The 22,202-nt window shown below is 41.8% G+C and overlaps 1 protein-coding gene and 1 pseudogene across 2 annotated transcripts in view; one reads left to right on the forward strand and one right to left on the reverse strand.

The window, feature by feature from the left end:
* Positions 1-22,202, forward strand: part of CRADD (CASP2 and RIPK1 domain containing adaptor with death domain) — a 177,404-nt gene that overhangs the window by 98,750 nt on the left and 56,452 nt on the right. The window lies entirely within an intron of this gene.
* Positions 8,459-9,533, reverse strand: LOC122472494 (annotated as a pseudogene).

Genomic DNA, 22,202 nt, shown 5'->3' on the forward strand with positions numbered 1-22,202 from the left:
TAAAAGAATTCATTTAAGGCAGAACAAAGGAGGTAGAAATTTACTGAATCCAGCACAAAGGAGCAGCAGACAGGACTGCAAAGCAGAGGCTGTCTGCCAGGAGACGGTGGTGGGGGGCTGTAGTTAAAGGGGGAAGGTGAGGAGCTCTAGGAACATATGGAATTTTCATTTTTTGGCACCTGTATCCGGTGTAAGTAACTCAGTGGTCATCTAGGGCCTATGGATATTTTGAGGCGGGTTGCCAAATGGCCCTGTTTATATTCAGCCAGGGGGGTGGGGGGGGGGGTCACTGTGGGCCCTTCTACCTTCCTCAGGTTTCCATTGTTCAAGTTGGTTGCCTAAAAGCAGCCTCTACAAGAAATCTTTTTCTTCGTCACTGTATTTTATTTACTACCTGGAATACACTTTATTCTCTAAAACTTCATTTAAGAATCTACCATGGATAAGAAACCACAAGCCTTTGTGCTCGATTAGGATGTAAATAGGAACTTTACTCACTTTTAAACCTTTATAAGAAATAAATTTTCTTCTGATTTTATTTTGACTTGCTAAAGAAACTTTAGCAGTGAGAGACACTTTGGTTGGTGATTCAGAGCACGAGGGAAGGGAAGGGAGCTATTCTGGCCCATGCGTACTAGTTGAATAACTGGCAGATATTTTTATATGCATTTCTATTCTTAGTCTCCAGCCTGCAGTTAACTGGGAAGTAACTAAGCTCAGTTACACTTATCAGGCTTGGTGATCTTAATTTGGATATGTCAATATCTAGACCTCTGGGGGAACTTAAGTATGTTTAGCTGATTGTTGAAAGGCAAACCCTCTCTTAGGGAATTCCCTCTCGTTCAATAAATGAAGAATAAAACTTCCGATTAATAAGACAGATTAAGCTGCAAGGTAATTAAAATTGCTCTTTATTTCTGGCTATTAGCTAAATCTTAACCATTAACGTAGCCACACAGAGTTTTTGCTTGGTTTGGGTTTGTTTGATTTGGGGGTTGTTTCTCTTAAATACATTGTAAGGGTGGTCAGTTATGGCCTGTATTAGAATTCCTTCTTGTATTAGGAATCTGGAAGTTGTAATGAATTCATAGAAGAACTCAAAAATGTAAGAAATTATGGGCCAATCATATCTAAATTTAAAAAAATAGCAAAAACACACAAAATGAACAAAGAATGTGAGAGCAAGGTTTCTACCACATACAGAGTTGGGGGTACGAACTTTCATCTGTTTCCAACCCCATTCACATTGTGACCGTGAACTGTCATGACTGAACTTCAAAGCACAGCTTGTTCTCTTGGCAGTGGCACCAAAACATTTTGATTATGCCTGAATAACTATTATAGGTCAGTGTAGACAACTGAGTGAGAGTCTTACTTGGCTGGTTGGTGATACTGCACATGCTTAGATTTAGCAAAATGTCAAAATTGCCACAAGCCAAGATACAGTCATTGATGAGGACTTGAAATTTCTCCATGTCTGATAAATGTTTCAGTCCATGGAGAGCAGAAGTCCTTCTGCCATTTTCTTTTTTTAAACCACAGATCGAGGAAGCAAGGAGATGGAAATATTACTGTGAACTTAGTTCTAACCAACTGTAACTGAAGTAGAAATGACTAAAACCTTGGGAGGGAATGGCTGTGATCATAATGTTTTGCAACTGCCAAAGAAAGGAAAGTTGGACATAACCAAATAGTAATGGTGACTTCAGGAAAATATAGAGAAAGGATAGGTATTTTTCAGTGTCCAGAGACTTGAAAAGAGGGCACTACAAAAAGAGAAAGGGAGGGAGGAAGGAAAGAAGGAAGGAAGGAAGGAAGGAAGGAAGGAAGGAAGGAAGGAGGGAAGGGGAATTCCGAGGGCAAAAATCACAATTTTGGGGGGTGAAGGAGAAAAGGGAGGGAACCACTCTAAGAACAAGGACGTTTTTAGTGAGTTGGGTATTAAGAGAACATGTATCCAAGATTGAAAGCGGAGCACATGCTCAAGGACCAATTCGGAAGAGTGGCATAAAACTCGGAAGAAAATACCTGCAACGCTCAAGTTCAGACCGAGGTGAGGCTGGAGAGAGCGCTAAAGACGGCAGAAAAGGCTCTTGAAAAGCTATGCGCAAAACAAGAACAATTGAGGGCTAAGCTCTTGCTTGGGGCGGATGGACTAATGTTAGCATGACGAAAAGCAGACCCACTCAACTATTTGGCTTCTTTCTTTCTCTATCAAAGAGAGTGATCTTCAAACTGGAATGTAGAACATAAACATGGTTCAGAATAAATTGAAGCACACAAGATTGGTGATGATAATAATAGTCACAACTACAATTTGTTGAGTTTCCACTCAGGACTGAGTACGAGGAAGGAGAATTTAGTTACTTTTTTTTTTCTACTGCTTATGACCACTGTGGGTGGCACGTATTATCATCAACCCTATTTTATAGGCAAGGACACTGAGGCTCAGGAAGATTTAATAACAAGCCTGAAGCTACGCAACCGTTAAGTGATTAGCTAGGATTCAGATCCACGCCTGACGAGGTTCAAAGTCTGGCTCTTTTGACTGGACACCCTGACTCCCATGCCTATCAATACCTAGTGGTTTTAAACAGGATTGTGTTTGCAGCTTAAATTATATTGTAAGACACATAAACAAGCAAACAGTACCCTGTAGATGTTAGCCAAGAGCCACAGTGTGTAATTTCAGGGAAAACAAGGAAAATGGAACATCAAAATGATAAAACACAGACAAGGCCTGCCTTGATTTCTTTTTTAAAGGTTCACTTTGGACTGTCTAGAACAAATTGCTTGATACTGACCCTCAGCACACTTGCGACTGTGCTACGCAAGCAGATGGTTGTGAATGAAAGTAAGGATTCTCAAAAAGTGGCCTAGCTTTGCAAAGCACGCCCAATTAGAATCGTCCCTTCTTCCTTCTCTTTCTTCCTGTCATTCGATAGAGGACTCCGGAAAGCCGGTAAACAAGTTGAATTAATGTAGACTCAGTAGGCAGATTCATATTTAATTGAACCACTTTATACAGATTATTGACTTTAGATAGATGAGCTTTACTGAAATCACAATACCATGTTTGTGGCAGTCCCCCTATCTGTCTGGATAGCGACTCTATCAAAAAAGGAAATGAAGTTTTTTGACTTAAGTTGTTCATGGTAAACCCCTGATGGTTCCTGGTATTTTTTGCCTTCTAAGTGAGTATGAACATTCTGTTTCAGCTTTCCTCAGGCTGTTTTGTGAAGAACTCTAAAGATGCTTTAAAAGTTAATAGAATAGGTGTCATCTCATGAGAGCACTGCTTCAGAAATGCTGATCTGTATAATAATTTGTTGTTAAATTTTGCTAGGGATAGGCATTAAGTTCATTAATCTATGACTTAGGGAATCAGATTCATCCATCCTTTTCAAAATCTGGATAGTTTGCTTTCTCTTTAATTTTTCAGAGTATTCCACATCTTAATACATCTGTCAGTTAATTCAGTATCCTAAATAGAATTCATCTTGGCTTGGTAACTTGGACTCCTTTAAAGGAATTAGGCATATTTTTTCTTGTTTTAGGCTTTAATCTCTATTTATACCTTACTTTTTGAGATTTAAGGAGGAATTAGACATAGTGTGTATAGTGGCCAGTAGCTTAAGGTAGGAGCAGTAAGTTGAAGTTACAAATAAAGAGATTTCATATCAATATAACGAGGTGCTTTCTAATAATTTGGAAGGTTCAATAAGAGACTATATTATATCTGTTAGAGATGTAAAGAGGAGATTCAGACGTTGGATAGATGATGGAGAAGATGACCTTCTGACTCTAATATTCTGTGATTATAGACATTTCTGTCTCGTATGCAATCAAAAATAGGATAGCCTTTGGGTACTGTCAAAATTTTAAAAATCAAAGACTGTTTTGTTGTGGTTCCATTATTATCCAAGAAAAGCATGTGTAGTCTCCAGTTCTGAAAAGTAATTGCTGCCTTGGTTGTTCAAAGGGAATGGGTGGTTGGGCAGTGGATCTATTTTATGGTCCCTTCAGTTTATTCCAGTGAAATGATTGGTTGTCACCACTGCCTGAACTTCCAATAGCACTATTCTACGTCGTTTTTATTGATCTTGAAAGAAGAGAAGTCAAATTTTGGTTAGGAAACTATTTGCGTATAACCTGATTATGCTGAGATTAAAATCTTCGGAAGTTTGAAATAAAATGAACTTTATCTTGCCCTACAGGTAGATTAGAAGCAACGCTTCTGAAATTTTTGCCAGGGCAAAGAGCTGTATGTTCACTTTTTCAAAGCAAGCAGTGGTTCTTTGAAAATAGCTCATTTCTCCACAGTAATGAATAACTTAGTAATGGGATTAACTGTGTTTTATTGTTGAAATGAAACATTGCTGGAAGTTATAGCTGGTATTCGGGACCAGACTTTGAGTGAATTTAGTGGTAACATCAGCGTTTTAAGACTATAACAGTTCCACCCCGCCCCCCAAACAAACAAACAACCATTTTTTTCTTGGTCAAGTGCGTGTAAAATATTTTCCACCCCCCCCCCAAAGAATATAACAGAGAATAGTTTTATGATGTTCAGTGCACACTTGTGCTTAACAATATGAAATGAACAAGGGACTGATAACGTATGAGTGTTGAATAAATTGCATAGAGAGTCATGTTGGAGTAACCATTATATGGTCTTGTCTGACTGTAAGAGTTATGGGACCCTGATATGAAAGTATTGACAGTCATGAAATCTTTTATAAGATTTTGTCACTGTTGCCTCCCCGTTCCAAATTACTTCATAGCAGTGATCATATGAGTGTTGTAAAAATGTATTCGTGTGTCTCTTTCCTAGTAGATCGTAAGTGAATTGGGGGCAATTATAGATTATGTCTTGGTCGTCACTGTGTTGTGCCTGGATCCCTCTGCTGTATGTAGCCACTAGGTGGATGATCACAGAGCTGCAGGGGGACCACTACATCATGATGGTCCTTCTCTCGCATCTCCTCAATTGTGCATTCTTCCTAGCCAAGCTCTGTGGCTATAACAAATGTTGAATGAGCAAAGGGAGGAATAAATGAACAGGCAAACCATTTTTGTTATGTGCTGGCAGACCCTTCTGGAAATAGGACTGGCCAATACAGGCATTGGTATCCTATGTGGCAAGTGTGGCATGCAGGCACTGTTTCATAGGACTTGTGATATGGCTGCAGTCTTGCTTCCCTTTCTGGCTACTTTTGAGGCCTTTCCTGCCAATTTCCCCATTGTAAGATGTAGCAGCTGGTGGGTGGTCTCCCTTTCTTTCCTCCTCCCTCCCCTATCTCTCGCTCTCTCTCTCTTTCTTTCCTTCCTTCCTTCCTTCCTTCCTTCCTTCCTTCCTCCCTCCCTCCCTCCCTCCCTCCCTCCCTCCCTCCCTCTCTTCTTCCCTTCCCTTCCCTTCCCTTCCCTTCCCTCCCCTCCCCTCCCCTCCCCTCCCCTTCCCTTCCCTTCCCTTCCCTTCCAATATTTTTGGAATGCCTCACACATATCAAACACTATGCTAATACTTTTGCATATAGCGTGTATCTAATCCTATATAATGCTCTCAGTTAAAAACAACAACAACAACAACTCCTACTTTGCTGGTACAGAAACAAAGACACAGAGAGCTAACTTACATGCACTCACATAGAAATAAAGAGAAAGTGCCAGGTTTCAACCCAGTCGTCCCTGGGTCCACATCTCCCGTTCCTGCTGTTATACTAGGCAGCCTCCCTGGACTGCACGCATCTTTGCTCTTTCATTTCTCTCTGACATCCCTGCCCTTTCTCACCTGCTGTTCCCTCACCCAAAACACAGACACAGACTGAGGTGGATCCTTGGCATCCCACTTTTCAAAGGATACTGAAACTGTGATCCTCTTACATGATATCCTCAGCGTTCGGCCCGGTTTAACTCTTTGGTCGGTGCTAGGCCATTTCCCACTTTGCCTATCAGACCTTAGTCTTTGTGTCTTCTGTTACTTCCCACAACAGGTCTGAACACCATGGAAGAATTCATCTTTCCACCAGGCTAACTGTGCCATTCTTCTCCAATATATCCTATGGGAACTCTCCCTGTTTTCTTCTAGAGAGGCAGCATTGAGGGGTGGTTGAGATCATGGGCTCTGGAGTCAGAATGCCAGGCCTCAAATCTTGGCTTTGGCTTCTTCCTGGCCGTGTCATGTTGGATAAATTATCCCTGTGTCTCAGTTTCCTCACCTGAAAAGGGCAGATGAGAAAGTACCACCATCACAGGATTGCTGATTATGGATTTCACCCAGATAAAAGTTCTTAAAGTAAAAAGCCCATAGTTAAATCCTCAATAAATGTCAAGTGTTCTTTTGAATAAAGGCCAAGAGCGTCACTCATAGTTTCAGGCTCATCCACAGACTGTTTGGGTTTTCCCGATGTTTTCATTTCTAATCACTCTGGTGTGTGTCCTGCCTGTCCCTCTGGTCTGGGTTGATCTGTGATGCAGGCTTTGTCACCACTGTCCACCGGTAAGTCTGGATCCTCTCCACCCGTATCCCACTGTCTGGGCTGGGCTGATCTTCCCTGTCCGGTTCTGTCAGCTGGTCTCACTTACAGAGCTTTAAGGGCCTTCTGAAGTCCCCTTCCCTTCGTGAAACCTTTCTCACCAAGAGGGAGAAAAGTGAATAATTCCCCTGCTTATACCTTTTCTAAACATAGCACTTCACCTCACCAAAATACAGTACCACTGTGAAGTGTGTTTCTGAAAAGAAAATAATTTGATTTCACTGTTTGCTCTGTACCTGAATGTGTGCTCGGAAGATCAACATTCATATAGAAAAGGATACTTGTTTCTGAGGCCACAGCTCATAGAGAAGAGGGGCTCTGGTTTGACACACCCCTGTCCCAGTAGCACCTCCATCTGTGATAGTAAATTCCTGATTCGGAGAGTACGCCATTTAAAATCAATTATCCACCAAAAACCTAACCCCTAACGTGCGTTCTGAAAATGGATGCTTTACTCGGATCCAACAGTTGAAAAGTCATCTAAAGCTTTCTCGTCTTGCATCAGGGGTGTTTTTTTATTTCTTTGACTCATCAATAGGTGTTAACTAAAGTTTTTTTTTCCCTCAGGGTAGATGTAAAAAACACCAGTGCTTCTTCCCAGCCACCCCCCCTCTTCTTTTGAAAGCTTTCATATTTACCCCTGTACATTGTTTGACCATACCTTGTACTTCAAGCCCTGTACTGGAGGAATGACTTTCACAGTCACATGGTAGGAACTGTTCCGGATCCTTAAGAAAAAACTACTACTGAACAGTGCATAGTCTTCTCCTTTGGAAAGAAGACAAAAATTATAGTGGTTTTGCCTGTCATTTAAAAATAAACAGACTCTGAACCTGTCTGGATTTATTGGCTTCATAGAACCAGACTGAAAGTACACCATGCACCAAATTATGGCAGAACAAATTCTTCTTTAGGACACTGATGGTAGGTTGGGCTTTTCTTTCTTTCTTTGTGTGTCTCATTATTGGCAATGATTTCTGAAGCATCAGGCGTTTTCCACCTTTGTATAAAATTAATCAAAGGCAGACCCGTGGTGGCCTTGAGTTACTTTTCCTCTCCGTGTTGGATCAAGGTTTTGTCATGACTGCCTTGTGGTATCCTAGACAGAGGTGAGTGGGTATTCCTGAAGAGTAGTGTGTCTTGTATAAAGAATGCATTTTGGATGCCAACTGGCTAAGTTATTTTATGTGAACTTTCAAAAATGAATCAAGGAAGGAATGTGGGCATTTAGGGAAAATTATGGGTCTTTAACATTAAATGCTACATAAATAAGTAGGATATTTGTTGAGGGAGAAGATGGGGATATTGCTTGAGCAAAAGCCTTTCCTATTGCTAGATGTTAACATTTTAATTTTACTTTAGTTTTCAAACTGATTTCTCACACATAATTGCATTTGAACTACACGGAAATCCCTTGAAGTTGGTAGGGAAGGTATTTATTATCTCCAGCACATGAAGAATCATTCCTAAAGAACCCAGGGCTGGTCTTGTTGTCTCAGATCTCACGACTGAACCCAGAGGGCAGTCTTTCCATTCTGAGTATAGCAGTTTCCCCACTATATCAGGGAATCTCACACCCGACTGTTCAGAAGGCCTGGAGGTGGGCTTAGAAATTCACATTTTTGTCACATACTCCAGGAGACTGATTGTGATGCAGGTGTATAATGGACTGCACTTTAAAAAACTCTCTGGGGCGCCTGGGTGGCTCAGTTGGTTAAGCGTCCCACTCTTGATTTTCGTCAGGCGTGATGATCTCATGGTTTGTGGGACTGAGCTGCATGCTGCATATCGGGCTCTGCACTGCCAGTGTGGAGCCTGCGTGGGATTCTCTCTCTCTCTCTCTCTCTCTCTCTCTCTTTTTCTCTGCCCCTCCCCCATATGCCTGCACACATCCTCTCTTTCTCAAAATAAAGAAAGAAACATTTAAAAATAAGGAAACAAAAAATAAAAAGCTTTTCTCTCTGCCATATTGTATCTTGGGTTTCAGCCTCTTTTTGTTAAATGTAATGCACTGAAAATACCATTTTTAAGATGGCATGTTTAACTTAAGAGAGGATCGAACAGTTCATTTACATGTTGTGCCCCAAATCTACAATGGTACAGACACAAGTTAATACAATATTGTTTGTAATAGTCCAATATTAGAAACCTTCCAAATATCCATCAATAGAGGAGTGGTTGAAATAACCAAATGGTACGTTCATAAAGAGGCATAATATGCAGTTATAAGAAGGAACCAGGAAAACGTCCACATCTTGCCATGACGTCGTCTTCGGGATCCATTGTTAACTATACAAGTAAAATGGCGAGGTGTTTACAGAGTATGGTCCTTGCGGTATAAGGAAGAAAGGAAGATACGAGTGTTCACACACACGCACACACAGCCAGTACTTCAGGGTGAGTTCTTTTTTCTTGGTTTTCCCAGGGAATTTGGGCAGACCTGGGGACAAGGAGGCTCTGCATCTGAAAAAAAGCGTTGGACCTCTTGGTGGGGAAGTGGGGCTTGTGATGGCACGGTGGGACCCGGTGTGGCAGCCAGAAGTTGATCTCAGAGTCGTGGAACTGCTTGACTGCCTGTTGGCAGCACTTGCTGGCCGCAGTCTCCTCCACCTTCATGATCTGGATGGAGTGGGCCCAGGTGCGGTGCGGGGCGCCCATGCCTCGCTGGCACTGGGTGACAGCACCTGCAGTGGTCAGGTTCCAGTGCTCCCCTGGCGTGGGTGCCCCTGCGAGAGCCATAGCACAGCCAGGTACCAGAGTTCTTCACCCGTAAGGGGGTTTCTCGAATACCTGTCCACAGTAGACGGTTTCCCCTGAAGACGTCATCTTCTTCGGCTGAAACACAAAGTACCAGAAACGGGACTTGGCGACAACATGATTGGGTGCAAAGATTCATGTGCCATAGAGGGGCAGAGTGCAGCATTCGGGGTTGGGCAGGCAGCACCCCACCACCTTGTACGCCTGCGGTGTGCCTGACGCCTCAGGGCACACCCTCCATTTTCATCGCCCCCCCCCCCCACAAAAGGAAGTGCCAGGGCAGGTAAGTTCTTTATAGAGAATGACAGCTAATAAATGCAGAAGGGAGCTAGAAATAGAAAACCACTGTCTTGCAGCATCTAATGAAATAATGGAGCTAGGCAACAGTCATTAATGGCTGCTAAAATCTTAAGTGAAATTGGTGCTTTGTAATTGAGAATCAGCTTGACAACATTTGAACCCACTGATCAGTCTCAGCATCACTAAAAGTAGAATAGCCAAACATCATACTCCTCCTGACGTGATCTGATTGAAAAGAAACAATACCACTTGTGCAGTATTCTGCCCACATCCCTTCGGCACATATTAGAACCAGAATCTTACCAAGTTTCCATATCTACCTGCTAGTTTACAGGAAATACAGGAGACAGAGGGACGTGTTAAATACCGCCACAAGGCTACAGATCAGCCCAGTCCTGAGTGTGGGAAGTTCTACAAAACAAATGACCCAATTTCTTCAGCAAATAAATGTTATGAGAAAAAAGTAGGGTGTAGGAAGGGGGAATGGTTATATGTTACGAAACTTAGAGACCTATAAACGAAATGCCAGGTGTGAACCTTGTTTGGAACTTGATTTGAAGAAAAATAATATAAAAATACCTTTCTTTTTTTTAAACAATAGGAGAAAATGAAACACAACTCTATTATGTGTTATTTAAGAAATTATTGATAGTTTTATTGATCTGATAGTGGTATTGTGACTTTTTTTTTTTTTTAAGTATGCTTCACACCCAGCATGGAGCCCAATGCAGGGCCTGAACTCCCTACCCTGAGATCAAGAACTGAGCTGAGATCAAGAGTCGACTCTTAACCGACCGAGCTGCCCAGGTGCCCCTGTGATTATTTTTTAAAAGTCTTTACCTCCAGGAGCACTTACTGTTGAGTTGATATTATGCCTTGAGATTTTCTTTAAAACTATGCCATCAAAAGAAAACAAAAAAGTGTGTTTAGGGAAGTAGATGAAATCAGAATGGTAGGAAGTAACAGTTGTTGAAGTTTGGTGGTATGTCAAGGGGGTTCTTTACACTTTTCTCTCCCCTTTATTGAATATGGAAAATCTACCTAATAAAGAAAATCAAGTTGTGCTATTTTAGAGGCCAAATCCTGGCAAAAAGCCTGGATTTTTGCCAGTATTTGTGTAATTCGGGGAGTCCTGGCTAACTCCCTTTTCTCCTGCTTCCCTGCCTTTTTCCATTTCTTCCATTCCTTCTGCTTCACTTGTCTTTTACTCAGCCACATTTTGCACCAGGCATCACTCTGGTGCTGCCAGCCTTACAAAACTTAGGCACTACTGTTGTCCCCATACAGGTGAGGAAACTGAAATACAGAGGGGTGAAGTTTCTTGTCCACAAACCCACATCTGTCTGTCACTGAAATCTGAATTCTTAGGCATTATTTTATGCTGCTTCTCAGAAATAGGCCTTTGATTTTATAATTTTTCTATTTTATTTTTAATTTTGTTTATTAATAAATTTTAAACACTGAGTAAATCAAATGGAGTAGCATCTGTGTATGAGAAAGACACAAAGTGTCTTCCTTATTGGAATAATTACAAAGACCTGATCAAAGGCAAAGCAGTGATGAGCCTGAAATGTAGCAACTTTCTTCATACTCATAAAAAAGTAAGACTCTATAAATTGTAACTTTAAGCCCCCAAATAAGGTTAATTTATGCTTGCTCTTCAACAGCAATGTTGAATCATCTTTTTACTAGAAATGGAGGCCAGAGAAAAATGGCTGATTTCCTTTCTCTTGTGTTTGTAAAATACGTTTAGGACTATTGCAATAAGGAAACCCTCAAAAACTAACAAACAAGTAAAATCCTGAACTTCCCCCAAGCCATGGTTTGCTTTACTTTCTTGCAAAAGTATTTTGGCATTTGTAAAACCCAGGCGTGCCCATGGGCACGTGCAGCCATGTCACTGTCATCTGTCACGTGCGACGCTCTGGATGTGAGCAATAGCAGTCATCAGTCAGGGGATGATAGCAAGCCACATCACTGAATTCCTGCTGCAGGGCGTGCGGGAATCATAACCTCTGCTTTGTAAGATTTAGTGTGACTTTCCAAAGCACCTGCAGTGTGGTTCTTCGTGGCTGGTCCCACACGGTGATTTATGCCCTAGAGATGTCTGACTGAGAGCCTAGAAAATTATATTAATGGGTTTGACATTGTTGTTTCCTTCAAGAATCAAGGCACTAAATGTAGTCAGGCTAACTGACAAAATTTTGCTCATATCCAGGGCATGCCTGTGAAGGCACCAAAAATGGATAAATAATAAATATTGAATCTTGCTGTATGCCAGGAACTGTGCTAAGTCCTTTAAATACCTACTAATGTTTAACCCTCTTAGCAGTTTTGTTTTAGAGCTGAGGTGGCTAAAGCGCAGAGAGGTTAAGTGACTTTCCCAAGGTTGCACACTTAGAGAATACAGAATGGCAGAGCTCTGGAGTCAGGCTTTCTGAGTCCCCAGACTTTGCTGTCAACCCCTGTACAGTCTCAGAGCATCAGCAGGAAGTAATCCCACCCAGTAATCCACACTGCCATGGCTTGTCCCTTGGTGGACATAAGGGCACCTTCAAAACCTAGGTTATGTGCCAGAGTGCCATTTTATAGTTCTGCAGACACGTGAAGCCAAACAGAAGGAGATGAAGAGACTGACGAAGCACCTGTAGCAGATCTCTGGTATTTGATGTCAGATACGCAGTTGTTGCTAGAACACAGGGTTCCAGAGTGATTTGCAGTCCAGTGGGAAAGCCAGTTGGCCTGGCTACCTTGCAAGACAGTTAAGGACATAAGAATGGATATTCATTCAAGACGACCAGAAAGAAATCAGGTCGGGAATGAAGACAGATGGCAAAGAAATAGCATTTTGGTAGAAATCTAAAATTTTCTCCTGCTTAGTAAAGTGAGTATCTATTCTCTCTTGATTTATTAGAGAAGCATGGAAACTGCTTACTTTGAAATCCTAAAATCTTTTCGGGCCCAACTCATTATTAATGTGGTGTACCTCCCTCAAGAGTGGTATTTTCACAAATGCTGCTTCTGGCTTCAGTCACATATAGAAACATTGGAATGAGTCCAACGTGACGTTTCGCTTTTAAAAAAAAATAGGAACTATGTTTGCTAATGCATATGCTACAAACACCTCTAAAAATAACTTGCAGTTTGACAAGCTGTCTCTTTAGTATCTTCTCCTGGTCCAGGAGACAAGGTTTTAAAACTTAAATTTGATCAACTCAGTACCTTTGCAAGTAAGGACAAGAAGCTTTGCCAGCTTATATGATTGGAATATGCTTTAGCATTTATATCATAATTGAGAATGACTCAAACTGATTTTCTCTCATAAAGCTGTAAAAACCTCAGAATTAAAACGGTGTCTTCTCCGGAGGGTAGTAGGCTTGAGTTACCCACTGGTATCATCTTCCAGTCCTCGACCTGTGAGTGAGAAGTGAAGGGTGCTCTTTGGAGCTTCCTTCACACCTTCTTTTACCCTGCGATATTCAACCACAAGTGCTGCTGGCAGCTTCTGGCAGAACAGGAAGGGAGGCCAAGGAGCGGATCCGTCAAAGCAGAGCGATTTGTGCATAGGAGCGCTTTGGCGAATAAAAGAAAATAGATGTGAAGTTTTGGCAGTACGAGCTCTGATTATTAGAAACGCAAGCTCATGCTAATAGTATCAAACAGAATTTCGGAGGAATAGTGATACCCCACTTCGCAGGTCATTAACTCAGACATATGTTTGGCTATCAGAGAGGAGCTGGGTAGCAGAGCAGACGAGATTAAGAACATTCAAGATCTAGTCCTATTTCTTGTGACGATGAACTGGTCACTTAACTCTTTGGCCTTCAATTCTGTATGAAAGGCTTGCACTCGACCTCAGTAGTTATGGTCTACTTCATCACAGTGGTATGATTCTAAGTTCCTGTGAGATACCCAGGTAAGATATGGGTGGAATATTAGTTTTGGTTTTTGCCTTGAAAGAAAGTGTTGGGGAGGCAACAGAGAATGGCAGGGGTCACAGACCTAAAGGCATTATCTGCCTGGCCTGTGTAGGCAGATGAGTGAAGTGAGTTTGATATACAAGAAGTACAAATCCATAATTTACGTAAAACCACCTACTTTAATTTTTTTTTAAGTTTATTTATTTTGAGTGTGGGGGGAGGGTCAGAGAGAGAAGGAGAGAGAGGATCCCAAGCAGGCTGTGCATTGCCAGTGCAGAGCCCGACCCAGGGCTTGATCTCACACACCCTGAGATCATGACCTGAGCTGAAACTGAGAGTCGGTTAACCAACTGAGCCACCAAAGTGCCCCGTAAAACCCCTTATTTTTGAACATTGGCAAGTCCTTTCTGTTTGTTTTTTTTTAATACCCAGAAGTGGAATTGTTAGATCATGTGGTTCTATTTTATTTATCTATTTGTTCACTTAGTTAGTTTAGCTTTTTAGTTTTTATTTAAATTCCAGTTAGTTAACGTGCAGTGTAATGTTAGTTGCAGGTGTGCAATATGGTGATTCAGCACTTCCTGCAACACCCAGTGCTCATCACAACTAGTGCCCTTCTTAATCCCCATCCCCTGTTTCACCCATCCCCCCACCCCAACATTGTCAAGTTTTTTCATTTTTATCAAATCACCGTTCTTGGTGACACACAGCTGGCCAATGGGCCTTCTGCTTTAGACTTCTGGGATGGACTTCAAACTTAAGGGGTAAAGGACAAGGTTTTGGATTCTGACAAGCCTGAGTTTGAACCTTATCTCTGCCTTCTAATGTGTTCGCTTGTATATCTGTATTTAACTTCTTAGAGTTTCAAGCTGCTGTATCTGTAGAAGTGAGAATGGCTGTACCTCTTTTGTTGGGTTTCCTGAAGATTACATGTTCCACGGTACTTAACACACCGTAGCCACATTCTAAATGTTAATTCCATTACCTTTGTCATGGTGGAAGGTCTCCTGTAATTTTTTCATTCTTATCTTGATGGTGAGTTGCTCAAAATTTACAAAAGAATGCTGTCGGTGCCAGTGCTTTTTTGTAGATTTTGAAATCTCTTCAACCTACATTTCAGTGGTTTAAAAATAAAAATTTCTTCTTTAAAAGACACCATTTTGGAAGGACACTTTTCCTATTTGCCAGTGGATATAGGAGGCAGTATAGGATGGTCTGTTACTCTTAAAAACTACTTTTGACAATGATGAAATATAACACTGCATTTCCTCCTTAGAAAAAAAATGTCTGGTGGTTGGAGACCCTGCTGTTACTGGTGGTAATTTCATAGTTTGATTATTCCCAAGGGAAATCTATTTTGAAAAGAATTTGCTACATGTCCTACTATGTACAGGGCACTATTCCAAGGGAATAACATAAAGATGGCTAAGACCTAATGCAGTTGTTACATACAAGGCTGTCTTGACTCTTTAGATTCAAGTTTGGACAGAATTGTGTATGAGTTCGCCTCGAGAGGCTACACAGGCCATCCCGTGATGTTGTTCAAGGTATCTTTGAAGTCTCCCTTTGGAATTTGTCTTTAGAGCCCTTGGTGCATTTTGCTGAAGATTTTCATGCTGATGGCATTCATTCTTAGAAGGTGGGTTTGATTTGATTCTGGCCAAGAACACTTCATAACTAAGTCTGCCACACAGGTGGTAATCAAACTGGCTAGAGTCATTTTTGGTTAAAACATGGCCAGGACCGTAAAGCAATATGACAAGTTTTGCTTTTTTTTTAATGTCACTAAACTGATCACAGAGGTAAGGGTAGTTCCAAAAGAGGCATTCTGCAGGCGTGTTGCTCAAAACCAGTATCACTGGAATATATTTATAGCTTCCCAACAGGGCTGCTTTGAAAGAAGCAGGGTTCATCTGTCCCTGTGTGTAGTATGTCTGCTTAAAGATCCTCGTACTTAACCTCGTAGCAGATTGAATTTTGTTTTGTTTTTCCCTTTAAAATCGTATAGCATTCTCTCAAGCTCAGGGGCAGATTTCCTCCAAGAAAATAAAACAAATTAGATCCATTCTCAGAAGACTTTAATAGAAAGAAATACATGTTTATAACAAGTTCTTTAAAGCTGTCTGTTTTGGAAAGGATTGCCTCATTGTTGACCGTGATTATTCTACCATGATTTGGGGACAAATAAATTTCCTGTCAGAATGTTTAACAGTAGAAATAAAGAATTCTGTGGTGTGGCCTGTTGACCTCATTCATTCATTCCACCGATATCTTTTGAGGCTGACTGCATGCCAGGCATTATCAGGCACTTATCATGATGATGGTGATGATAGATACGTTTCACCCCAGGGAAGCCTTATATGTAAGAATGTAAACTTACTTGATAAGTAACCTGAATATAATTAATAGTAGTATTATCAATTGTCCTACTCTTTTCTTAAAGGATAATTTGGAGTTTCATGAAGTGGTGAGCATCTCTGGTACATTTGAAATATTGTTCACCTTAGGACCATTGGAGTATGTCTATACTCTGCCGTGGCACCTGGTCATCACGTGTGTGGTCCCCCAGGTCTAAGGATCGATCTCAGGGCACCTCTTACCCAAATGTGTCATTGAGCCCTTGTTAGAATGATGTTTCTGGTTCTGCGGGGGAGGCTCCGAGGTTGTTGCCATGTTCCATCACCTCTTGAGGATGCTGTCTGGGGAAGGAGAAAGAGCAATGGCCCTGGAATCAGAAGACAACACTTTCCGGTCCCCGCTCTGCTCTCCTCAGGGTCATTTGACCTACCTAAACCTCAATTTCCTCACCTTCCGAGGGAGATCAGTAACCCTGTTTCTTCACAGCACTGTTGTGGGGCACTGCGGGGGCCTGGGTGTGTGAAAGCATTAGGGGGATGTTAGGCCTTGTTGCTGTTATTGTCCTTCTGGTGATGACGACTCAGCGGCACCGAGACAGAGAGACAGACGTAGCTCTCCCTGGGAGCTCCTGAGACTTTGTTTCGCAGCCCTTAGCTCTTATCTCTTCTTCCTCCTGTGGGTTATTTGCCTGTCTTAACTTTAGTAGCCAAGTTTCTCAAGGTCAGAGACTGTGCTGGTGGACGCCCCCAGCCCCGCCCCCATTCCTTCTATTTTCACACATCCTACATTGACAGAATCTCCTGATTTCTCAGAGTGGCCAAAGTTCTTGTCTGAGAGTCTGGGTTCATGTTTCTCTCCAAACAGAGGCTAAGAAGTACCCGGTGCAGTCACTTGTTTTCAGAATGTGGCTATTTTATCTCCAGAAAATTGCCCCGGAAGGTGAAGCCTCCAGGGTGGTCACTCCATCTTTCTCGAGTGAACTCCGCATGCCACCTTGATACAGCCTCCTCTGCGAGAACGAACCGGAAGTCATGGTATTCGACTTCCTATAGTGTATAATTTTAGAGAGAACATAAGGTGATGGGTTGGTCTGGAAGATCCAGGGCATGACTATGGAACACATGCAAAACAATAGTGTTAAGTATAGATTTTAGTTTTTGGTTAAAAAACAGGTGGGTTTTTTTGTTTGTTTTTTTTGTGTGTGTGTGTTTTGCTTTTTTAAATCACGTAGCATTAAAAATTGAAAGCACGTGAGTGGCTAGCTGGGGTGAGGGGTTTAGGCATGGTGGGAGGAAGGGATGGCAAAGGGGCAGGCAAAGACTTCAGGTAAAGATGGATATGTATATTATCTCGGTCGTGGTGATGGTTTTATGTGTGTGTGTGTGTGTGTGTGTGTGTGTGTGTGTGTATCGAATTGTACCAAATTCCATACTTAAAATACGTACAGTTTATTTTATGTCAGGCGTACATGAAAAAAGTGGTTAAAAATTGTATAGCTTTATCATCTGGAAGGAGGGAAATTTTGGAAGAGATGTTTGCTATAGAGAATAGCCTTCTAGAAAGAAAAACCAAACATAGTTTTTCAGGTTCTTCGTGGGGTGGTCGTTGTCTCCTCCTCTTCCTCCTCCTCCTCCTCCTCCTCCTCCCCCCTTCCTCCTACTCCTCCTCTTCTTCCTCCTCCCCCTCTTCCTCCTCTTCCTCCTCCTTTTCCTCCTCCTCCTCCTTCTCTTCCTCCTCCTCCTCCCCCTCTTCCTCCTCCTCCTTTTCCTCCTCCTCCTCCTCTTCTTCTTCCTCCTCCTCCTCCTCTTCTTCCTCCTCCTCCTCCTCCCTTTCCTCCTCCTCCTCCTCCCTTTCTTCCTCCTCCTCCTCCTCCCTTTCTTCCTCCTCCTCCTCCCCCTCTTCCTCCTCCTCCTCCCCCTCTTCCTCCTCCTCCTTTTCCTCCTCCTCCTTCTCTTCCTCCTCCTCCTCCCCCTCTTCCTCCTCCTCTTCCTCCTCCTCCTCTTCCTTCTCCTCCTCTTCCTCCTCCTCCTCCTCTTCCTCCTCCTCCTCCTCCTCTTCCTCCTCTTCCTCATCCTCCCCCTCTTCCTCCTCCTCCCCCTTTTCCTCTTCCTCCCCTTCCTTTCCCCCCTCTTCCTCTTCCTCCTCCTCCTCTTCCTCCTCCTCTTCTTCCTCCTCCTCTTCTTCCTCCTCCTCCTTTTCCTCCTCCTCCTCTTCCTCCTCCTTTTCCTCCTCCTCTCCTTCCTCCCCCTCCCCCTCCCACAAATTCTCTGTTTTGGGCCTTTAATTGGATTTCTTTCAATATGTAAAAGTAGTCTGAACTCTTTAAAGTTCATTTGAATTTGTCATCTAGGTAGCAGATGTGGGTTTAGAAAGTCATGTTCATGTGTTGCTTTTGTAAATTGTAAATTTACAATTTACAAAATTTTGTGTAAATTTTGTAAATTGAATATAAGCCCACCTGGGGAACTTGTGATCTGATGGAATTTTGCAGAAACTCCCAAGCATTGTGGGCCCTGGCCTGAGGTCCTGGAGCCAAGGATCCTGTCCGCTCTGTTACTCAAGGCCACAAAGTCCACTTCAAAAATTTCTTGTGGAGCCCAGCTGCAGGAAGAGCTTTGCTTCTCTGGGTGAAAATAGTATCTATTATCCTTTCTGATAACTGTAGCAGATGCTGTTCCTTTCTTCTCTTTGGCTCCCAAGCAACTCAGAGATAGACCTAAAGCTTAGCCATAACAATCATGGTCTGTGTAACTGTGTTTATATTTTCATGGGTCGTGAATTTCTATTTTATTTATATTCTCCTGACTTAGACACTATAGTTATTGAATATTGATAATTTTATGACCTTGATAGAAATCCCCTAAAATTCTTCTTATAATGAGTCAGGAGATGAAATCTGTGGTTTAATCCAGTAACTTTTCTTTGGGCAAGGGATATTTGTGCTAGAAAAATCAAAGATTATGGTAAATTTGAAATACTAACAGGGTTCTTCAGGTTTAAGCATGCTCAGTCCTCAGGTTTGCCCTGGACTTTAGGAATGGTCTCTCTAGGTCTCAAATTTTGACTAGGTATGAATTCATTATGAATAATAATCATATTTTATCCCCCCCCCCAAGAAAAGGCAGTCATTTAATTAACAGTGGTTATTGAGTATCAGCATCTCCTCCAAAGTAAAATGTTATGCACACACATACTCTCTCTTTCTGGGCATACAGAGCTAATTTCTGCCTCTCCCCTCCTTTTCTTTCCTCCTTTCACTCAAACATTGGGGTCTCTGCTACCACAGGAGCTGTTGTAGAGAAAAGTTAGGTCAAACAAAACTGCATTGTTTCAAAACAGAACAAACTATGAAAATAGTGCTAATGGATTTCTTTTTTTTTCTTAAGGCCATTTTCCAAAATAAGCGCTATGGTGTTCTAGATTGCTTAATTTTTTTTTTTTTACTTAGTTTTCTTACTCTGCCTAAATTTCCAGTAATTAGAACTTTTGATAAAAACTTTCTTTTGAGAATAGAAATACTTCTGAGACTCTTAAGATGTTAATAGCTATATACAAGTAATTGTAAATTGTAAAAGAAATAAAATTGTAAATTTTTTCTTCTTACACATAGCTAGGGGTAGAAGGTCCTAGAGAAAGAATTCATGGGTGACTATCATGGTAAATACTGGTGAGTATTACGGTAAAGGACTTAGGACAAAATAAGGGTACTTGGGGGCTTGGAGAGCACGTAGTTCAGAAGTAGGGGAGGCTTGCAGAAAGATGTGATAGGATGTTGAAGACCCTCCATCTGCTTTCTGCTGTGCTCCAAGGCTGGTCCAGTATTCATGAAGGGAATGATACTAGGACTCTTAGTGAGTAGTTTGGTTATATTGTGGGTGAAATCGGTTTGGTAATAAAACCTGACACTATTTACGCTATTATGTCTATCACTTATATAGATTTCAAGTTAGGTTTTACTGATTTTCAGTGTCCTCTCGTGGAACGCTGGTGTCGTAAACTATAATACTGGTACCACTTGTGGTAGCAGGTGTAGTAGCAAAATATGTATGTTAAAATACAGAACGTAGTGTGTGCCTGGTACTGTTCCAGTTATGGACATCCCACTCATTTAAAGATACAAGTTGTCACTGTCATTACAAGTTACGCTGTTTGAGTACTCTGTTGTACTGTTATGCCCATTTTTCAGATAATGAAACTAAGGAACAGAAAAGTTATGTGACTTAACTTGCCAAGGTCACACAGCTACTAAGTAGCAAAGCCTTGATTTGAACCTAGAGTCTGTGAGTTCTAGTTTGTGATCTTAACTGCTATACGTCTCAACAGGATTAAGGTTTTCCACAACTGAAATAAAATGATCAAGTCCCCCTCGATCCACAGAGGTTAAGAGTATATAGAATTTTCTGTTTTAAGTTCTGCCTCAAATATTTGTAGCCAGTACTGCAGATAACCAATGAATGAACAAGTGGCAAATTAATATCAATGATATAAATATGCATCCCTATATACTGAGGGTTTACCCAAACAACCCACAATACACTAAATTGTTGCTGATGGGGCTAAGTAATTTGTAGCCAAAAAGCAAGAATAGAAGAATTGCAAACAGTAAGCAGCTCAAGACATGCATGGGTGATTAGGGTGAAATTCCTTCAATTTATAGAAATTCCAATCATACGTATATATTCTGCAACAGTACTAGGCATTGTGTGGCAATCAGACTTCTTAGCATAATTTTGAATGAGAGTCATCTGCAAATTCTAGGGATGTCCTAATTTTAGTAATCCTAGACAACTTACTTACTAAGTTATACTACTTATTCATGCACAAAACGAAAACCAAAAATAGAAAAAGCAAACAAAAGACCATGATCCTGGACTTCCTTTTCGACCATTAGAACCGTTGGAAGGGCTTAGGTCTTCCCATCAGTTTGCTGTTCACCCGTAAGCCCCTCATGGCCGCATGGTTGGCTGTGGGCCATAGTTTGAGAATTCTTGCTTTAAAGGAAAAATACAGTTCATACCTTTTATTGAAGTCAGTCTGTTAAAGGAGTAGAGCTGGAATTTTCTCCATGAAACAATTGTTTAATGGGGTTTTCTGTGTTTCAGAACAAAGTCTTCCTCACTTAAACCCAAAACAACCTTTCCTTGAAGTAACGTCTGGGGTTTGCTTCAAAATAACCCTGTGGGTGGAGAGTGGGGAATGAGTGGGGGACCAGGTGAAAGAAGTGTGATGAGGAGTTGAGATCGTGACCCTAGGGCTTCATTCCACTCTCTGCTCTGCATCTTTGACAATAAAGTTAACAACAACAGCAACAGCAAAACACCTTCCCTGACCCCTGTCCTACCTACTTCGTTTCTCTGCCTCTCCTTCACTACAGAGCTTCTAGAAAGAACCCTCTGTATCTCTGCTTCTGTTTCCTCATACTGTGCTCAGGCCACCTCATGAGGCTTCCAGCCCCCTGGCTGTACCTCTGTCAAGGGCACTGCTGACCTCCATCTTGTCATATGTGATGATTTATGACAGTCCGTGCCTTTTTCTCATGTTACTTGACTTTCAGCAACATTTGATATTATAGGTCACTTTTATTATGGAATATTTTCTTTTCTTGGCTGATGTCAACCCACATTTTCTTGTTATTTTCTATACCTCACTGATGTTCCTCCTCCTCCTGGCCTCTATTAGGAAGCTTCTAACGTCCAGTCTTTGGACTTCTTTTTCTCCTTTTCTGGATAATCTCAGTGGGTCCTATTGCTTTATGTATCTTCCGTTTGCCAGCTGACGTCTTTAACCCTGACTGCCAGACTGGAATGTCTGAGAGGCAGTTTGAATTTAATGCACCCAAATTACAACTCTTACTCTCACTCCGCTTTCTCTGTGAGGCCGGCCCGTCCTCGTTAGCCCCGTCTCAACAAGGAACCCCATTATATACACCTAACTGAGCCTCAAACCTGAGCATCATCCTTGCTTGCTTTTTTCCTCTCATCTCCCACATCCAGTCTATCAGTATCATCTGCTGAAAGACCTCCGCGTGTACCCACATCCATCTATCTGTTTCTCTCATCTCTTAAACTACCACTCCGGTCCAAACCTCTGACATCTGCCTCTGGACTTCCAGATTGCCTCCTGACCTGTCGTTCTGCTTCTGTGCTCGCCCCTGCCATCAACCACAGGTAGCAGCCAGAGCAGTCTTTTAAAACATAAATGTCACTCCCCTGATTAAAATCCTCCATTGGCTTCTCATTGCTCTTAGAAGAAAATACAAACTCCCTCATGATGTGGCTCCTGCCTGTACCTGTCCCTTGTCTCCCACCCCTCTCCCATGGCTCACTACTGC

The sequence above is a fragment of the Prionailurus bengalensis genome, chromosome B4 (assembly GCF_016509475.1).
Source record: "Prionailurus bengalensis isolate Pbe53 chromosome B4, Fcat_Pben_1.1_paternal_pri, whole genome shotgun sequence".
In the NCBI taxonomy this organism is placed as follows: Eukaryota; Metazoa; Chordata; class Mammalia; order Carnivora; family Felidae; genus Prionailurus; species Prionailurus bengalensis.